Genomic DNA, 16,933 nt, shown 5'->3' with positions numbered 1-16,933 from the left:
ATATTTTGGTGTAATTGTGATAGCATCTTGTGTAAATACTGCAAAAAGAGGTGCCATATTGATCACAATAATGATTTGCTCAGAATGAAGTGAGTTTATCTTCTTTACATTCTTGTTTCCTGTAAACTGGTATTTCAAAATCGGGAATGAAGAAAGAGCCCAAGAAATAATATATTGCAAGAGTGGCCAGAGAGTTGAGACAATGCAGTATTTTATTTGCCCCAAAGCAAAGGAGATCAGACAGCACAGCAGGACACACAGTATTTTCTACCTTCTATCTGCTAGAAAAAGAACATGCTGCCTGTATTTGTAGGCTGATTATTGGAAACTTGAGCCTCTAAAATATGTTTACAGGAAATATCTTCTGAGCTACACTGAGTCTAACAACTTGTTTTGAATGAGCATTAGTTTGCAGCTCTGCTGTCATGTGGTTCATCCTCACCTTCTTGTCCACTGCAGAGTTTCTTGTTCCTCAAATTTGCCAGTATTATCAGCAAACAGTCCTTCCCCATCCCGAGCTCTTTAGAGAGCTTTGGTTCTGCATTGTACCTTTTGCAAAGTGTTCTGTTTTGCTCTTTTTCTTCTGTCCAACTATTCTGGGGAGAAGTTGGGTGGGGTGGTGGAGTCTTTTTTTTTAATGGAGTCTTTTTACTTTTAATGTGGTGTGCTTAGATTTTTTTTTTTTTTTTGAAGACTTTTAAGTTATACCAACATGTGCCATTTTGGCTCACCTCCAGTCAAAGTAGCTCTGCTTTTCCCCGATTACCTAATAGAAAAAATCACACCTGGTGTCCTGGGTTGCAGGTACCCTTCAGAGGTGTTGACACCACATTTAATTGCAAAGGAGCAGTGTTAGTTGTGCCTTCCTTCCTGGAATGATTTAGCTGCTATTCAGTGAGTCAGGAAGAAGGAAGAAGGGAGCATGGAGGAGAAAGTGAGTGATTTCCAATGAGGGCATGCACACTCCCTGTTATTTTTGTGTTTGGTTTTTATCATGCTGATGTTTTTCTACACAAAATAGTGTCATGCACTTCACTTTCTGCAGTACTTTAGAATAATGCTGTGGCAGATTTAATGGAGAAATTATGTTCTCCTTAGTTTATGTGGCAACCCTGGATGCAAGTATAAGTGATTGGGGAGAGAAAAAGCCTCACTGTGTATAATTTCTGTACAGTGAAGGATCTGAATGGCTTTTAAAATCTAGCAGCAAGCTCTAAGGTTTGAACTGCCATCATCAGTCTATTGCAAAACAATTTCTGAATGTTTTTAATTAAGCCAAACCATGCTGCAGTCTTTAATAGAATGTGGGTTTTTGGTTTTTTTTTTTTTCTGTAATGAAGCTGCCTTAATGCAAAAGGCCAGAGAAAGAAGGCAGAACATGTAGAGAAGGTGGTCCTTTGGTGCAGTCTACAGTAGTACACTACCACACTTTGCTATCATTTTATTGCTATTACAGGGCAGTATAATTTAAAAACTTTACAGTGTAGGGTGCAAAAGGGCTTGAATAGGTCCCCAGTTAGAATTGTTCATCTGCCAGGGCCATTGGCATCTCATAATGTAATACCTGGGCATGTGCTGCTGGTCTTCACTTTGGTTGTTATAGCTAAAGCTGCACTTTGACAGTTCTTAATCAGGTACCAAAGTGCAACAGAACTGGAGTGCAATTAAAAACTGGTTGTGTCAAAGAGGAGGACTTTAAAATGACCTCTAGAAATGTAGTTGAAAGCCCAAAGTTGCTTTCAGAAGGGGGTGCAGAGCAGGAGGGCATCTGCAGGAGGTCAGAAACTGCAGAGAGATTGGTAGGGGTAGGTCTGGCCTTCTCTGCGGAAGTTGAAATATTTTTTTAAAAAATCTCACTGATGGGCTGATTTCAAAACACATCACCAATCTCAGTGCTGCTTTGCAAGATGGGTGTGACTTGCTGAAGGTAGTGAACAAGTTAGGAGTATGACTTGGCAGCAAAGAAGCTCGATGTACTTACTAGGTCACATTGTCTCTTTTACAGATATGTGAACTAAGCCACAAAGTTGAAAAGGATTTGCCTGTCTCCACAGAACTAATCTGGGTTTTGTCACAGTGTTGTAAATAGAATTTTTAGATTCCTTTATCATCTCTGCATTTTAGTTTCTTTCTTTAAATTAAATAAATAACAACTGACCAGGTTTAAGTTTTATATTAGATGTCTTGAAGGTGAAGGGGGTACAGTATATTACAGGATATTAATGTTGCAGGTCCACAGTATCAGCCCTTGATCTTGTGACTGTGACTGGCAATTACTTGCCTTGACAATAGCCTTCATGGAGTCTAGGAGCTTTCACAGCACTTTTGGAGTGGAAAAAGAAAAAAATAACCATACTAAATAAAAAAGGTTGAAGTTATAAAGAGTATTAAATTGGAACTTTGCAACTGAATTTGTCAATATAAAAATGATTTTAAATAGTATATGATTTTTTTTTGATAACTTGGCTATCACAGTTACCCTGAAAAGAGCTCCATATAATGTTAGACGTCTCTGTCCTCATGGAGGACCAAAAGCCGGGATTAATTAAATGCTTTGTAACTTCTCATCTGAACTGACAGTCACGGATGTGAACCTTGAGTTTGTGCTTCTGCCTTCACCTTGGACAATGAAAAGGGAGCAAAACCTAAGCTGCTTTGCAGGCCACTTCTATGAAGAGGTATAATTTTGCAAGAAATTTTAGATGCTTTGTTTATGAGTCCGTGAAAGCACAGGGCTAGATGCCTTTTCCTGAGTTGTTAAATCTGTTTTAACATTGGTGTAACACTTTATTATATGGAAAACAAGGTCGCGCTTGTCTAAACTTTTTTCGTTACTATTATTCAGCTCACATTTGTTACTTTGTTAACATTCTGTTTATCTTAACACTTTTTTTCACCGCAGCGTTGAAAGCCCTTGTTATGTATCTCTGCAGAGCAAATTGTAACTCATCTCAGCTTCCACTTTGCTGATTGTAACTGCGTTCTTGCAGAAGGTGGCTCTTCCTCGTCTGCACAAGCCTTTCTCTGCATGCTGCAGACTGAGCTGGATGCTGTTCAGCTCATTGTAGCAAGTGTTCCTAACTTAGTTTCATTGCTGCTGCTTGTAGCAACAGGAGAACATTGCTGGTCCGCCCCAGTGAAGTATCACCCTTTTTTGTGGCTCTGTTATCTGACTGGAAGGCCTTCTTTCTTCTTGTTTTTTATCAACTGATAAGCTCTCAATTGGTAGCAGAAGTGCTTGTCAGTCTGTAGTGTGCTGTTTTATCTTTGTACTTTCTAACTTCTTTCTTGTACTTCAGTTCTGGTTCTCCTTTGTTAGTTTTGCTGTAAGCTGATGAATTGCATCTTAATTACTGCATCACACATTTGAACACTGCTTTATGTATGAATCTTTCCTGAATTTAGTGTTTTGAGGAGTGCTACTTTTCTTAATCTTACTGTATATATTTATATGGTTGGCCCATGTGTACATATTAATAGAGAAGCATCTTCTCCACATGGGAACCTGTTGACTTGCCACAGTTTTGTAGTACCACACTCAAAGATTTCTAACATGCTCCATTGAAGCGAAATTGTAGATATTTCAGGTTAAAATTATACTGGAAGGCATGCTACTTGATAAATTCATGTTTTGACCTTAAGATAAAAAGTTTGATCCATAGAGTTATTTCCTACCTCCCAGTTATATAGACTTTGTTCTCTGAGTGTAAATAAAGAGGTGAAAGTGTGAAACTGAATGAATGATTTTGTTTCAAATGATAGAGAAGCTATGTTATAAAATGTTAACACTCAGCATTTATTCACAGGTTTTTAGTTGGGTTTAGTCCCTGTAATTACTACTTGCTGCCCTGCTCCCCCCCCCCCCCCCCCCCAATCCTATACTACTAGCCTGTTTATATGGATTGATTCAGTCAGAAATAATTTGTGCTTTTTGTGTCTTTCAGACTTCATTAAAAAAAGAACTGGATACACATGCTGAATTTAATTTGTGAAAGGTGGAGTAAGGTAAGATAATTTTAGTCACTACTACTGTAATGTGTGATGATCTGTTGACACTGAAGGCAAGAGTTCAAAGATTCATCATAAATTAGAGGCAGGGAAATCTACAAGGAACTTTCAGCCTTGGAAATAATGAAGCACTGACAAGATCAAACATTGTGGTACCAGTGGCGTGCTTTTGCCCTAAGGTTTGTAGTGTGACTAGTTCATTATATTGGCCAGGGGTTTTCTGTTCTTATTTGGATGCATTGCCCACAGAAGGTGAGGAAGTTCAATAGCTAGTGACAGTATGATATGTTTGTATTTGGACAAATTATGTGTTTCTGGAAGTCTCTGAGATTTAAAGTACAGCCTGTGCTGAAAGGCCAATATTTCTTGCCTGTTTCTACCATACGAGCAAACCAGTCTTTCTTTACTTTTTCTCCTTAACCATCCAGACATGTTGATGAAGAAGGCAGGTCTGCCTGTCACTGACCATTGCTGTAGCATGGAGCAGTATCCTTCAGGATGGGATCTAAACCCTGCTGGGCACTTCATAAACATTTGTGAAGTATTTGCTTCTCCAGTGAAAGAGCTGCTTTATGTCCTGTCTGTGGCAGGGTGCAGAGGCTGGTGGTCACATTTCTAGGCCCTGAGAGAGAAATCTCTGTCTCTGGGGCTCCTGTTAGCAGAAGTGAGAAGACTCTTGGCCACTTGTTTCCAAGCAAAGTTCAGTCATAGGACTCCTCTTGCTTCCTGTGTGCAGAGCAGCTGTGTTTTGAGCTAAGCAGCTGCTTCTGGCATTCCAGAGTAAGAGAAGTTGGCCACATATGCTGATGAGATGAGGGGATGTGGCCTGAACTGCAAGGCAGTATGAAGCAGACTAATAATAAGAGTCTTCTGGTAGAGGCAGGAAGTTTTGCTGGTATGGGAGTAGGAAGTAGTGAGAGGTGTAACAGGATGCTCTTGGTCAAATGTGATGCTTATGGTTGCATGCAGAAATGGAGGGTGGACCTCCATTGTCCTTGTCCCTGATGTAGTGCCCTTAGTCCCCTTTTACAGAGTTCAGCAAATAATGAATGGTGGAGTAGAGTCAATGGTGAACAGTATTGACTTCTCAGAGATGTTATTCCCCTGCTCCTGCTAAGGGAGATCAGATTCCTTTGTAAGGTCAAGCAGACAAAGTCAGCAGATGCACTTTCTCCTGAAGCATTGCTTTTCTTGTGTTAAATGTGTGTCTTAAAGCAGACTGAGAATCAATTATTGGAAAGTCTAGAGAGATGTGCTGCCATGGCTGTGCCTACATCTGAAATTAAAGCAAATGGTCGATACCATGGACTCAGTTATTTAATTGGGGCTGAATGGAAGAGAGTGCACAACAGGATGCTCTAGGGGGTTATGTTTAATTTTTTTCTTTTGACCATCTTGAACTGCTCAATGAGCGGGCATGCACTTACAGATCTTTCTCCATGCCAAGAAGGCCAGGATAAAGTTGCCAGCAGCAAATTAGCATTGCCAGATCCTGTAGCTATATTGTGACTTAAAAGGAATTGCAGTAATACCAGTCATTCATACCATCTTTCTTTCTTTTATTAATCATTGTCTGCATTGGAAAAGAAATGCCTCAGGCAATCCTTCATCCCCATCCAATGCAGCTCTGTTTCTTACTGAAGAAATTAAAAAAGAATTGTCATTCTACCCCATGACAGCTATGACTTCTCCCTTGTGGGGTCTGTCTCCACACTTGCAAAGAAATCCACAATAATAGAGCTAAAAGCCAGCATTTGGGGCTCCCCTACAGGGACAGCATATCATCCTAATTAAGTGTTTCTCAAATACAGCCCTGACTGTGCAACCCACTCCATTTTTTGTCAGATTGCACTACCTGCTTGAAGCTTTGTGTTAGAGTAGATCTAGAGAGAAGATAGGAGAGAAAGAAAAGAGAATGCCACCACTTCTGTTTGCCTGTTTGCTTGGTACTTTGGTGAATACTTTCTTTCCACTGATGTAGATTTAGTGGCTTCTTTATTAGGAGTCAAACTCTGTGTTGCATATGTAAAGCTCCACATAATTTTTTGATTATGGCTCCTTAATTGTTTATGAGACAGGTTATGTCACTCTTTTTAAGTAAAAGTAACAGCTTTCTCTTCAGTCAGTTCTCTGGGTGACATGTCTAGAAAATGTGCCCTGCTAAATTATGTACTGGTGTAGATGATGAGTGGACAAACAGCACAGGTGACTGACTAAGGAGAGGTGATCATTAATATAAGCACAGCAAGCTGCTTTATGATTATTGTTGTTTCCTTTTACTGCAGGTTTTCTATCTGCTTTTACAGTTTGAGGCTTTTTAGCAAAAACCACCAGCATTTGCTAGTTTGTTCCCTTTTCCTTCTTGCCAGTTTGTAAAGTATAAATGCAGAGCAGGCCATGTATGCTGTGTGGCTGTGTTCAATGTGCAATGATTTTGTTTCTTAGGGCCTAATGTTCATCATCCTCTTGTTAATACTAGATCACATCATGCCCCATGCCAACGTGGCTTGGATAATTGCAATAACTACATGTGCAATCATTGCATAATGTGTGCCACTTGGCCTTTCTGTAATATTCTGTATTCCATTAGAGGGTTTTCTGGCTGCTGGCTTTAGTATACAGAGCTAACCATGGCTTTTAGCAGTGAAGAGAGAGATGAACTGAGTTTGAATAACGTGTTATGTGAAGGCGTAATGGTATTGAATAGAGCCTGAATCCTGGGAGAGGGAGAGAAAGAAAAGTAAGAGGACATAATGTCACATAGCTAATGAGAACAGCTGAAGAGGGCACAAAGGGAGAAGGCAGAGGCTGAATTTCAAATGTTTTAAGTGTCTGGAAACAAGAGCGATCTGTGGTCTATTACTTTGGTTCTTTCTTATGGCTTTTGTCTCTTTTTTCAAATATTTTGTCTATATTATATTCTGTGCAAGCACAAAAATCAAGCCTTTTCTGGAATTAAATGCTACTCTTACATCAACCCCTTTAAAGTCTTTGGAAGTTTATCCAGCCCAAGCTTGCATTCAATTCAATAACATTAATTTTACTCCTCTGTTTGCATTTTAATTATAAAGCTGTTACAATGTTTAAATTACAAAATGTCCAGTACCTAATTGTTAATAATCTCAGTATTATCCTTGGGAGATACGTAGATGAACTACCACAGAATAGTAATGAGGGTTTCAGCAATAATTGTTTCACTAAAACATACTGTGAGATTTAACACTTAATGTGAACCAACTAAACCACCTTTCAAAACCAGCTGTCTACCATGCTTCTTTCATTCATGGAAACTCTGCATATGGATAATTTTCTACTTCCATCAGTATTTTCCTTTTAGCTAGGAAGATAGAAAGTAACCATGTAAGTCCTCAGGTACAGACTTCCCCACACCAGAAGGTCTGGACTGTGCAGTACAAACACCTGTGAACACTTTGTATGGTCTCCTTACATATGGCCTGCAATAACTTGAAGCACTGCAATAAAAGACAAAAAATCTGCAGTTTGTTTCATACTGAGGCATTGCTAGCATGCTACTCTCTGAAGAATAAATAGCAGAATAGACTCATAGTTATTTTTAACTTTAGTGCAGGATTTCTCATGACTTTGGGGGGGCAGGGAAAATTTTTAAATTAATATCTTTTAACTGTAGTCAGACATCTCAATATAAGTCCTCGGTAGACACTGAGGATCTGCGGCCTTTGGTGAAGTCAGGAGCAATTATCAGTGATCTGAGGTCTCCCAAAAAGTCAGATCAGTCTTAAAACCTACACCAGGAGAAATGTTAACTTTTCTGCTTGCTACAGTGGAGCTGAAGCCTATAGTTGTGTGTCTGCTCATGTGCTGGCCCTCAGCTGAGTCACCTTCCTGAACCAGAACTTACTTGATCATAGAATCTCCTGAGCTGGAAGGAACCCCCAAGGATCATCAAGTCCAGCTCTTGATCCTGCACAGGGCAGCCCCAAGAATCCCACCATGAGCCTGAGGGTGTTGTCCAAATGCTTCTTGAACTCTGTCAGGCTTGGTTGGTGCTGTGACCACCCTGGGGAACTGTTCCAGTGCCCAACCACCTGGGTGAAGAACCTTTTCCTAATATCTAACCAAACCTTGCCAACACAGCTACATGCCATTCCCTTGCAGTTCTGTCACTGGTCACCAAAGAGAAGAGATTGGTGCCTGCCCTCCCACTTCTACCCCTCCTATTGGATGCCCCATGGCTATTAATTTAGCACAAATAGACATTTTTAGCCATGATATCCAGAAGAAAACTTAACTGCTTGCCTATTTTGACTATTGTGGGGCATGTGCAGGCAGATACAAACCTATTGCTAAAGCACCAAGATGCACAACTCACACTTGTGTTGTTTGAAGAATGAGTCAATAAGTGAGTATTTTAAAATAAAGATCAAATTTTTCTGAAGGAGGCAACATATAAAAATATTACCTTCTAACAAAATGATTATTTACAGCTCAAGGCAGAGAAATGCAAATGTGGGCCAGAAAAAGAGATTGAAATTGCAGACTAAGAAATATTTTGTACTTTTAAGTTTGGGTTTGGTTTTTTTTTTGCATTTTTATGTCAAGATGGTAGAGATACCAAAACACTAAAACAACAAGAAGAGAAAGAAAAACAAAAACCAAATTCTCACAGCATGTGAACAGATTTCTTGAAATGAATGGTGTACTTATTATTTTAGAAAGCTTTTGGATATTATCAAGAAAATCATCATGCCTTATAACAGAAACTTTTCCAGATATTGCATGCTTGAGTGACCCAAGTAATTGAGAAGCCTACATGAACATATTCAGCAGTTTGTGAATATAAGAAATTTAACTGAATAATGAGAATTTAAGGTATTGTGCAACTCTCAGAGGCTTGTGTGACAGAATCCCACAAACATTTCAGATTTGCCCTGGAATTTCCCATAAGACTGGAAAGGACCCCCAAGATTATAGAGTCCAACACATATGAAGTTATACAAAGGCTTTAACTATATCCTGTGTTTTTTGTGGTCTCAGGAGATTTCAGGAAGTCTTGGGTGTTTTACTCATGATATTACATTTCCCAGACAAAGCATCCAATTTTTGCATCTCTCATATTTTAAAATCAATCAGAATTTCTGACTGTCAGAATAGCTTTTTAAGTTGCTCCATTGGGAGTTTCCAATTTGGGAATTTCTTCAAGGTACTTTTTATATGTGTGATTGAAATATAGATCCGTTACTAAGATTTTTTTAGAGGATTTCTATTACTTACACTATTGAATTTTATGGAAAATATGATCGAGCAACTTCAGGCTTGTTAATCTGACCCTATTGACCTTAGAAAATTTTTAAAGGATAAATAATTAAAGACATGGGAATTGAGTGGAGGGAGGATGAAACACAATCTATTTTTCTAAGATAGGTCATGTCAAACTGGCCTAGTATCTTTTTTTAATAAGAAAGTAGGTTTTCTAGAAAAATAAATGGGCTAGATCTGGTCTCTCTGGATTCTACTGAGCCATTTAATATGGTGTTGCAACAAATATACTGTTCAAGGTGGAGGAAGATTAAGTTAGTGTAAGAACTGTAAACCAAAGAACTGCCATGAGAGAGACAGAAGGAGGTAGATATATATGATTAAGTATTCTCTGGGAGTTGGCTTGTTTAGTTTTCTTGAGGCTTTTTTGTTTGTTTTGTTTTGTTTTGTTTTCTGGAGTTGATATTGTTGGTATGCTGTATTGAAAGCAGGCTGTTGAAACATGTGGATGGGAGGAGCATGTTAATTTCTAGTGCACAGTTTTAGATGGAGTGACTATACAATTAATTGGACAATTAGATAATACTAAAGGGATGGAATTCAACCCAGCAACGTGTCAGGCCACACATTGTCATGAATTCTCTTACCCAGTTTAACCTTGATATCAAAATTAGCAGTATGACAGTCTGAGCTCTTATGTAATCAGGGGAAAGAGGCAGATTTTTAATTAGGCACCCAACTCCTGCTTTCTGTCTTGACTGTTAACAGAGCCTGGGCACCTGACTAGCATCAGTGCTGAGTGCCTGAAACTGGATGGTGCTACAGCCTCAGCTTAGGAAGTAATGCAGCAGCTTTTCCTATGAAGAGGGAGTTCAGCAATGGAAGATTTTGAAGGAGAAAGGCCTATATGAGGGTAAGTGGGTTTAAGTTTGTCTTTAGTCTGTCAGTTTGATACCATCATGAAAATGATGTATTGGGGACAGGCAAGTGTCAGAAAGAGGTATTTCCAGTTGAGGGAGGAAATCTCAGCTGAGTGCATCTGGGCTGGGACCTGATACAGCATAAGTGTGCAACACCTCTTGCAGTGTCTGAGAAACCTCACCTCAGTATGTGATAGAGGCAGAGAAAACTGAAAGAGGGTGGATTTAGATTAGATATGAAGAAGTAATTTTTTTACAGTGTGAGTGGTGAGACATTGGAACAGGTTGCCCAAAGAAGCTGGGGATGCCCCATCCCTGGGAGTGTTCAAAGCCAGGTTGGATGTGGCTCTGAACAACTTGGTCTAGTGGAAAGTCTTCCTGCCCATGGCAGGTTTAGTTGTCTTTGAGGTCCATTTCAACTCAAACCACTTGGTGAAAAACTGCAGGGATGATCAAAGAACTTATGTTACAAGAGGAGTCTGAGACAGCTGTGTTGGGTAAGTCAGGAAGACTGATAAAATGGGAAATGTAATTGCCACAGCTCTGCTGTTGGAGTTATGGGGAGCATTGAAATGTGGCTGATATCAGCTAGGTTACAGCCAACAAGCAGGATGTCTGCAGAGGACTAGTGCAGGTCTATGTGCAACATTATGGTATTGTAGGAAGATTATGATACCAAACCAGAAGCGTCTGCTTGAGTGATTTAGAGGTGATGCGAAGTGAATATATGGCATGTCTTACTGATTAAGTTTGTGCATTCACTTAGCACGTGGATAAAATATTTAACCAACATAGAATGCATAATGATAATTGCATAATACATGACAGTAATCAGTAGGAGAATGCTTTATGTAAAATTAGGAGCAAGCTTCAAGATTTATAAAGGTCAGTGATTGCTTGGATTCAGCAGGACTTAGGCTGTTTGGGCTGCTTGTACATTTTGATAACTCCTACAGAGTGTAATGCTTACTGTCTGCTGTATTGCCCTGCAGTTCCCCTGCACAGCACATGGAAAACTGTGGGATAAATCAGGCTTTGAGTGAATTTGTAGGGCTGGAAAAAGGCATGTTTAGTTTAGCCTGTGACAAATATACATTTAGAAGCTGACTGCTGGGTAGCAAACTCATGACCACTGAGACAAAAGCTTGCTCTGAAGTGAATACTGTGGTTGTAGATCCCTGATGTGCCTGTAGTGACAAATGATGGGTGCAGCACTTACAGTCAGTGGCAGTCCTTGCCCCAGATGCCTCCTTATTTTGACAAACATTGAAACTTAAAACTGTGTGTTAGTGAAGAGCTGCCCTTTCCCTGGATGTTGGTTTGTCCCAACACTGGGTTTGAAAAGAAGTTGAATCCTTTGAGCAATGGTGAATAATGTGCTTTCTGCTCTGTTGCAAATCCTGAGTTGCTCTCATTGGCTTTGCCAGCTATTAAGAGATTGATCAGGTTGCTTTTTACCAGAAATCTTCATAAAATAACAGGAGGAAAATACCACAGCAAGAAACATTTTTAATGTACTTCTGGTAGCACTATGTTTAGTTCTCTAGTTATTTGTTCATTAATAAGGGCTCAGCCTGGGATTCTGAGGTTTATAAGTGCTGAGAAGAATATCAGGGGAGATTAGTATGGCTTCTCTTTTTGTTCCCCTTCTGCTTTGTAATTAATTATTGTATAGTGGTACTACGTTGTTATTGTTCTATGGTAAAAGCAATTGCATGATGATCTCACAGTCCTTGGAATGTTGCCACAGTGAGGAAAAACTCTGTTTATGCACTGAATTGTCAGTAGTTTGGAAGGGGTTTGTTCTGCTGGAAACTGTGATTTGAATAACAGTCCAAGAGGAGGGATGACAAGGAGGGGAGGATTGAGAAGATAAGTGTGAAAATGTGTCAGAGCTCTTTCAGATTTATTTTTTATTAGAGCCATGGTCAACTACCTTAGATTTAGAATCTGTCCCAGTTTATATGTGTCTTTTTTCCCCCCTGTATTCTAGGTTTTATTTAGCTCCAAGTCATGTTTTTCTGGCTAGTAAACTGGGGGTTTGTTTTGAAAATCTGTCTAAGCCTCTTCCTGAGAGACAATACTTGGAGCATCTCAGGCCTGCATGACTGTCACTTAAAAAGATGCCCAGAAAAACTGGAAGAACATCACTTGAAGATGTTTCTAGAAAAGAAAGGATTATAAGGTCTGAGGGAACCCACCTCTAAATTTCAGGAAAAAGATTTCTTACAGTCATATTGGGGAAGAAGAAAGAGAAGAATTTGTAGCAAACCCAGATTCTTTGTGTGTGGGAATGGGCAGTGAGGAGGATGATGGTGGATGATCAAATAAGCACAATCTACTGACTGCTGCAGATCATTACTAACCATGAGATGCTGGAATGCAAATTTAATCTTGTTTCATAGTCTCTTAAAATAGCTGTTTGAAAGTTAGAGAAAATGACCTTTTGAAGATTCATATATTTCCCTACTCAGTTCTATCCAGTTGCCTCTTTTGCTTAACTTCAGTACAGTTCAGTGAAGTGAATCTCATCCCAAGACTGTACCCCTTGCTTAACCTTTTCATGGTTTAATCTAGGTAAATACTGTACTTATGCTTTGTTCACACAGATTCTTAAACAGTAATAAAATTCTAAATATTTTTCTACAACAAAACCATGTGAGCTATTGAACTGTGTCTCTGCTGAACTGTGCACAGTACCAGAGAGAAGGTTGTTCCAACTTACTTGTGTATTCTGTCATGATATTTTTAATAGTATGTTTGCTGTTAGGACAGGATATATGCTATAAAAACTAAACCTAAGTTTTGCCAAGGTATTTTGGGGGTTTGTAGTCAAACGTGATAGAGATAATTTATTCTTGAAATGTGTTTATGTTGATTTTGTTTTGAAACAAGATATATGCCTTGCAGAATATTTATGTTCATGATCATTCTGTAATTTCCCTAATAAAAAACCCCTACACTGAATGCAGTTCCTGCTAAATTTTAATCCCAGAAATGTTTAGAATGTGAATATAAAATAATCTGAAGGATGTATTATAGTACAGATCCCTGTAGGAGCATATTATCTTTGAAAACATTTTAATAATAAGCTGTCTGAAATTATACTTTTACCTTTTCTCCGTTTTAGCATGAGCAAAGAAAGAGTTTTAAAAGTGCTGCTCGGCTATTAACACTGAGCTATTTTTACTGGGACTTTTGAACATTGATTTGGTGTTTCTAAGTGGAGGCATTTTTCACTTGTGGCTGTGCATGTTCACTTTGGAGACTTTCCTTCAGTCAAATCTGCTGTGATCTTAGACAAGGTGGTTTTTGGGGTTGTCCCAGGCAGCTGCCAAATACTTTCAAACATTCAAAGTGGAGGTGTGGAGAAAAACAGTGGTGTGGAGGAAACTCCAGTTGTGTACATATATAGGTTTGGTATAGTGTCCTGAAAGCATCTCTGGATAGTGGGATTGATGGTGCATAAAATTTGCCATAGAATTGCATATATTTATAAACATAAGTAATAGTTACTGAAAAAAAAAAAAAAAGAAAGCCATCACTGCTTCATTTTGTTATTGTTTTGTAGTTCATAGATCAAAGAAATACGAACTAGGTAAAAATAGAAATTAGAATTTAAGGGCATTTTACATATTTTTAATCATAAGTTAGGGGATAATACAAAATTTTCAAAGTCAGCAGTGAGGCACTATCAAACAGATGAGCTCTTTGCTCATCCTTGCTAGTTCAAGGATGAGTTCTTTAACTGTGTACTTAAATGGCTTTTGAAGATATATATAAATTCTGGAAAAAAAGTCTTTTGTGAATATTTAAGGTATGTGGCATGTATCAATGGTTTGACAAGTAGCATTTAGTTTCTTTGAATTACTTTAATAATAATAAAAAATGTTAATAATTTCCTGATATTTTCCATGAATCATCTTTGAAAACCATATACTACCAGAAGAAAAGCTATTTCTATTTTGTATTCAAAGTAGGACAAATCGGCATTGTTTTGTGTGGTGCCTGTTGGTGCATTTTGTCCTCCAACAATGGGTTGTATGTGTTAACCATTTGCTTTGATGGGTTAAGTAACAATTATCAAGTCAACTCTTGCCACACAGGGTCTTCTATTTCTTTGAGAAGGAAAGCTGGGAGATAAAGGCTTTCAGATAGTATTTGCTATGGAAGGAGGAAAAAATTGAAAGAAGAAGATTTTGAGGACTGTTTTTTTAAGGAAGCTCTGCGGGGAGCAAAAGTCAAGCTGAGGGGCAGTGGTTATGGATATGAAGGACAAAACAGATGCCCAGAGCATGGGAATGAGTGGTTTCAGTTGACTGTGTTTTACCATGTGTTGATACTTATTCTACTTTAGGAGTTGGAGAAATGCACTTGGTTGAACTCCAGCTTGTCTGTAACTGAGGATTTGGATATCTTGCTATGTAGTGAAGGGAAGAGGCAAGTGCAGACAAAAAATATCTTATGATTTTTCTTCAAGTCTTAAAGCAGCTTGTAACTGTCCCAGCGCAGCTCCAGTCATCTGGTGCCACTCTTGTGGGTCTTGTTTAAAAACTGTATTTCTTCCCCTTCCCCAGGAGCACCACTAAGTACCAATGAATACTTGGCATCCATTACAAAACATCTTTCATTAGACTAGACTAAATCACTTTGCTAAATAGGAGCCTTACAGAATAGGAAAGATCTCTTCTATGTGCAGCTGCATCCATCACTACAGAGATATATTGTATATATCTGGTATATTGTAACTTAAATGTTTTGGCTTTGAAGTCATTTAGCACAAAAGGGGCAAGATATCTCTTGTCCTGAGGTCAGTTTCCATATTAGTAATCAAAAAGGAGAGTCTGAACAACATGAGAACTGAAAGGATTTTGGTTTGTAGAAGTGCCTGGAAAACAGGGCAATAACCACATAGTCACTGGTTTCCTAGAACTGAGGAGAAATTCACAGTATATTTAGCCCTGTTAAATCCTGCATTTTATGTTGTGATCTTGGCACATCAAGGGGTCCTTGTATGACATGGCAGAGCATATTAGGAAAATCCATTTGGATGAGTGCTTACAAATTCTATTCTTACCTATGCAGGGTGGACCTGGGGACTGTCACTGGGGAGAAAAATTGAATATGTTTGAACTCTAATTGTTTGGATGCTGCTGTTGTCCACTCCCAGGTGATCTATCTGCACTTGTGAAAGGCAGATATAGCTGCAGTTTCATGGCATATGCTTTTATGCAAATGTTAATAAATATGGCAACTTTTGCATCTTCTACCTGACTGACAGTCACACTTCTTTACCTTCTCACCCCCTCTGGATCTCTGAGAACCCTCATCTATTTGCAAGATTATGATTCACAGTACCAATCATTCCATCATTTAAATTAGCTAAACATTTCATGGGGCTTAGGTCAGATAGTAACTTGTAGAGTATTAATGAAAGGTAGAGGACATTTTTTTGTGACTTTTACAGTCTCTATTAGGGACTGAGGCTGCATGCCTGATATTCTCTAGAACTCAGATAATTTCATAGCCAGAATAAGGATGCAATTGTAGCCTGTAGAGTGCTCCTTAAAAATCTTGTCTCTATTACTCCAGAGCCATCCCTCCTAAGGTACTTAGCCACAGAATGGAAGAATTAACAAAGTGCTTGTTGGATGCACACTAATACCACTTTTTCTACATTATCCTTTAGTAGCTGGGTTTTCACAGGGCTTTGACACTATTGTTGCTTCAGTATTAAAAGGTCAAGGCTACTCTCCTTCATGTCAACCAGTGGTTCCTGACTTCTTCCACATAGGAAATGCCAGACTCATTTTTTTTCTAACTCACTTTGTTTTGGATTAGCAAGTGTGCTAGTTGTTTGTAACTATATACTTTATGAAGAACTATTTGCCCTGTAGGGTTTCAGTTATGCTCTGTTTTTGTTTTCTTTGTTGAAAAAAGATTGCATTCTTTTTTTTCTTTCTTAATTGCATAAAGAAAGTTATTAATAGGCTTTCCCTTTTCAGAACTGGAAAATACCAGAAAGTCACTTGCTCACACTTTCCAAATACAAATTTGCTTCTAAATTGAGATGAAACATGGAAAAATTTAGAATGTTAGGTGAATATTTTCTGTTGTTCTGAGCAGATGGAAACAACTGTTTAGTTCTTAGAATGTTTAAATTGATGGTTTTAAATTGTCCATGAACTATGCAAATAAAATCGGTGGGAAGTGACTGAGGAATACAACCCACGATCAGTAGCTCTAAATTAGCTTGTTCTTCCACTGGAAGATTTTCAGGGCATTTTCAAATCAGAAAAGATTGAAAGCTATTGATAGCTGAGTTTAATAAGTCCCATTTAGTTTTGCCATGCAGTTCTAGCTTATTTCACTTCTAAAAGTTAAAAAGTTGAGTTTTGTGACATTTGCTGTTTTAAAAAATTATTTGACAAAGATGTATTACAGTGATGTCCGTGATTCACAGTGATATCTCTGTGGGCAGGCAATCATATTATGTTTCCAGTGGAAGCAGAGATATTGTGCTTGTAACAGGGAAATTATCCAAATGATCACAAACTGTCCTGACTAATCTCTTATGGCTAGCTCTCATTCTTCCATCTTTAGTCTGTAAAAACTCTGTAAATGAACTCTAGAGAGGAGATCTGCAGGACCTGAAAAGGCTGGAAACAGTAAAATTAGTGCTCCTAACTGTTGAAGAAATTGTCTTATAAAGCACAGGACCACAGAATCTGCTGGTAGATGTAAACAGGGAAGAATGGCACAAAATT

The 16,933-nt window shown here is 38.5% G+C and overlaps 1 protein-coding gene across 13 annotated transcripts in view; it reads left to right on the top strand.

Moving 5' to 3' along the window:
* The window catches only part of INPP4A (inositol polyphosphate-4-phosphatase type I A), a 110,660-nt gene that overhangs the window by 35,716 nt on the left and 58,011 nt on the right, over positions 1-16,933 (top strand). For 11 of the 13 annotated variants that reach the window (XM_054272199.1, XM_054272198.1, XM_054272197.1 and 8 more), the window contains exons 2-3: positions 3,945-4,005; positions 10,015-10,159. The gene's annotated coding sequence lies outside the window, so the exon portion shown is untranslated. The remainder of the gene's footprint in view (positions 1-3,944; positions 4,006-10,014; positions 10,160-16,933) is intronic. The other 2 variants (XM_054272189.1, XM_054272187.1) reach the window with 1 other exon arrangement.

The sequence above is a fragment of the Melozone crissalis genome, unplaced genomic scaffold, assembly GCF_028551555.1.
Source record: "Melozone crissalis strain CALT ecotype California unplaced genomic scaffold, PUWL_Pcris_2 ptg000013l_1, whole genome shotgun sequence".
In the NCBI taxonomy this organism is placed as follows: domain Eukaryota; kingdom Metazoa; phylum Chordata; class Aves; order Passeriformes; family Passerellidae; genus Melozone; species Melozone crissalis.
This window is presented reverse-complemented; position numbering and strand designations above follow the sequence as displayed.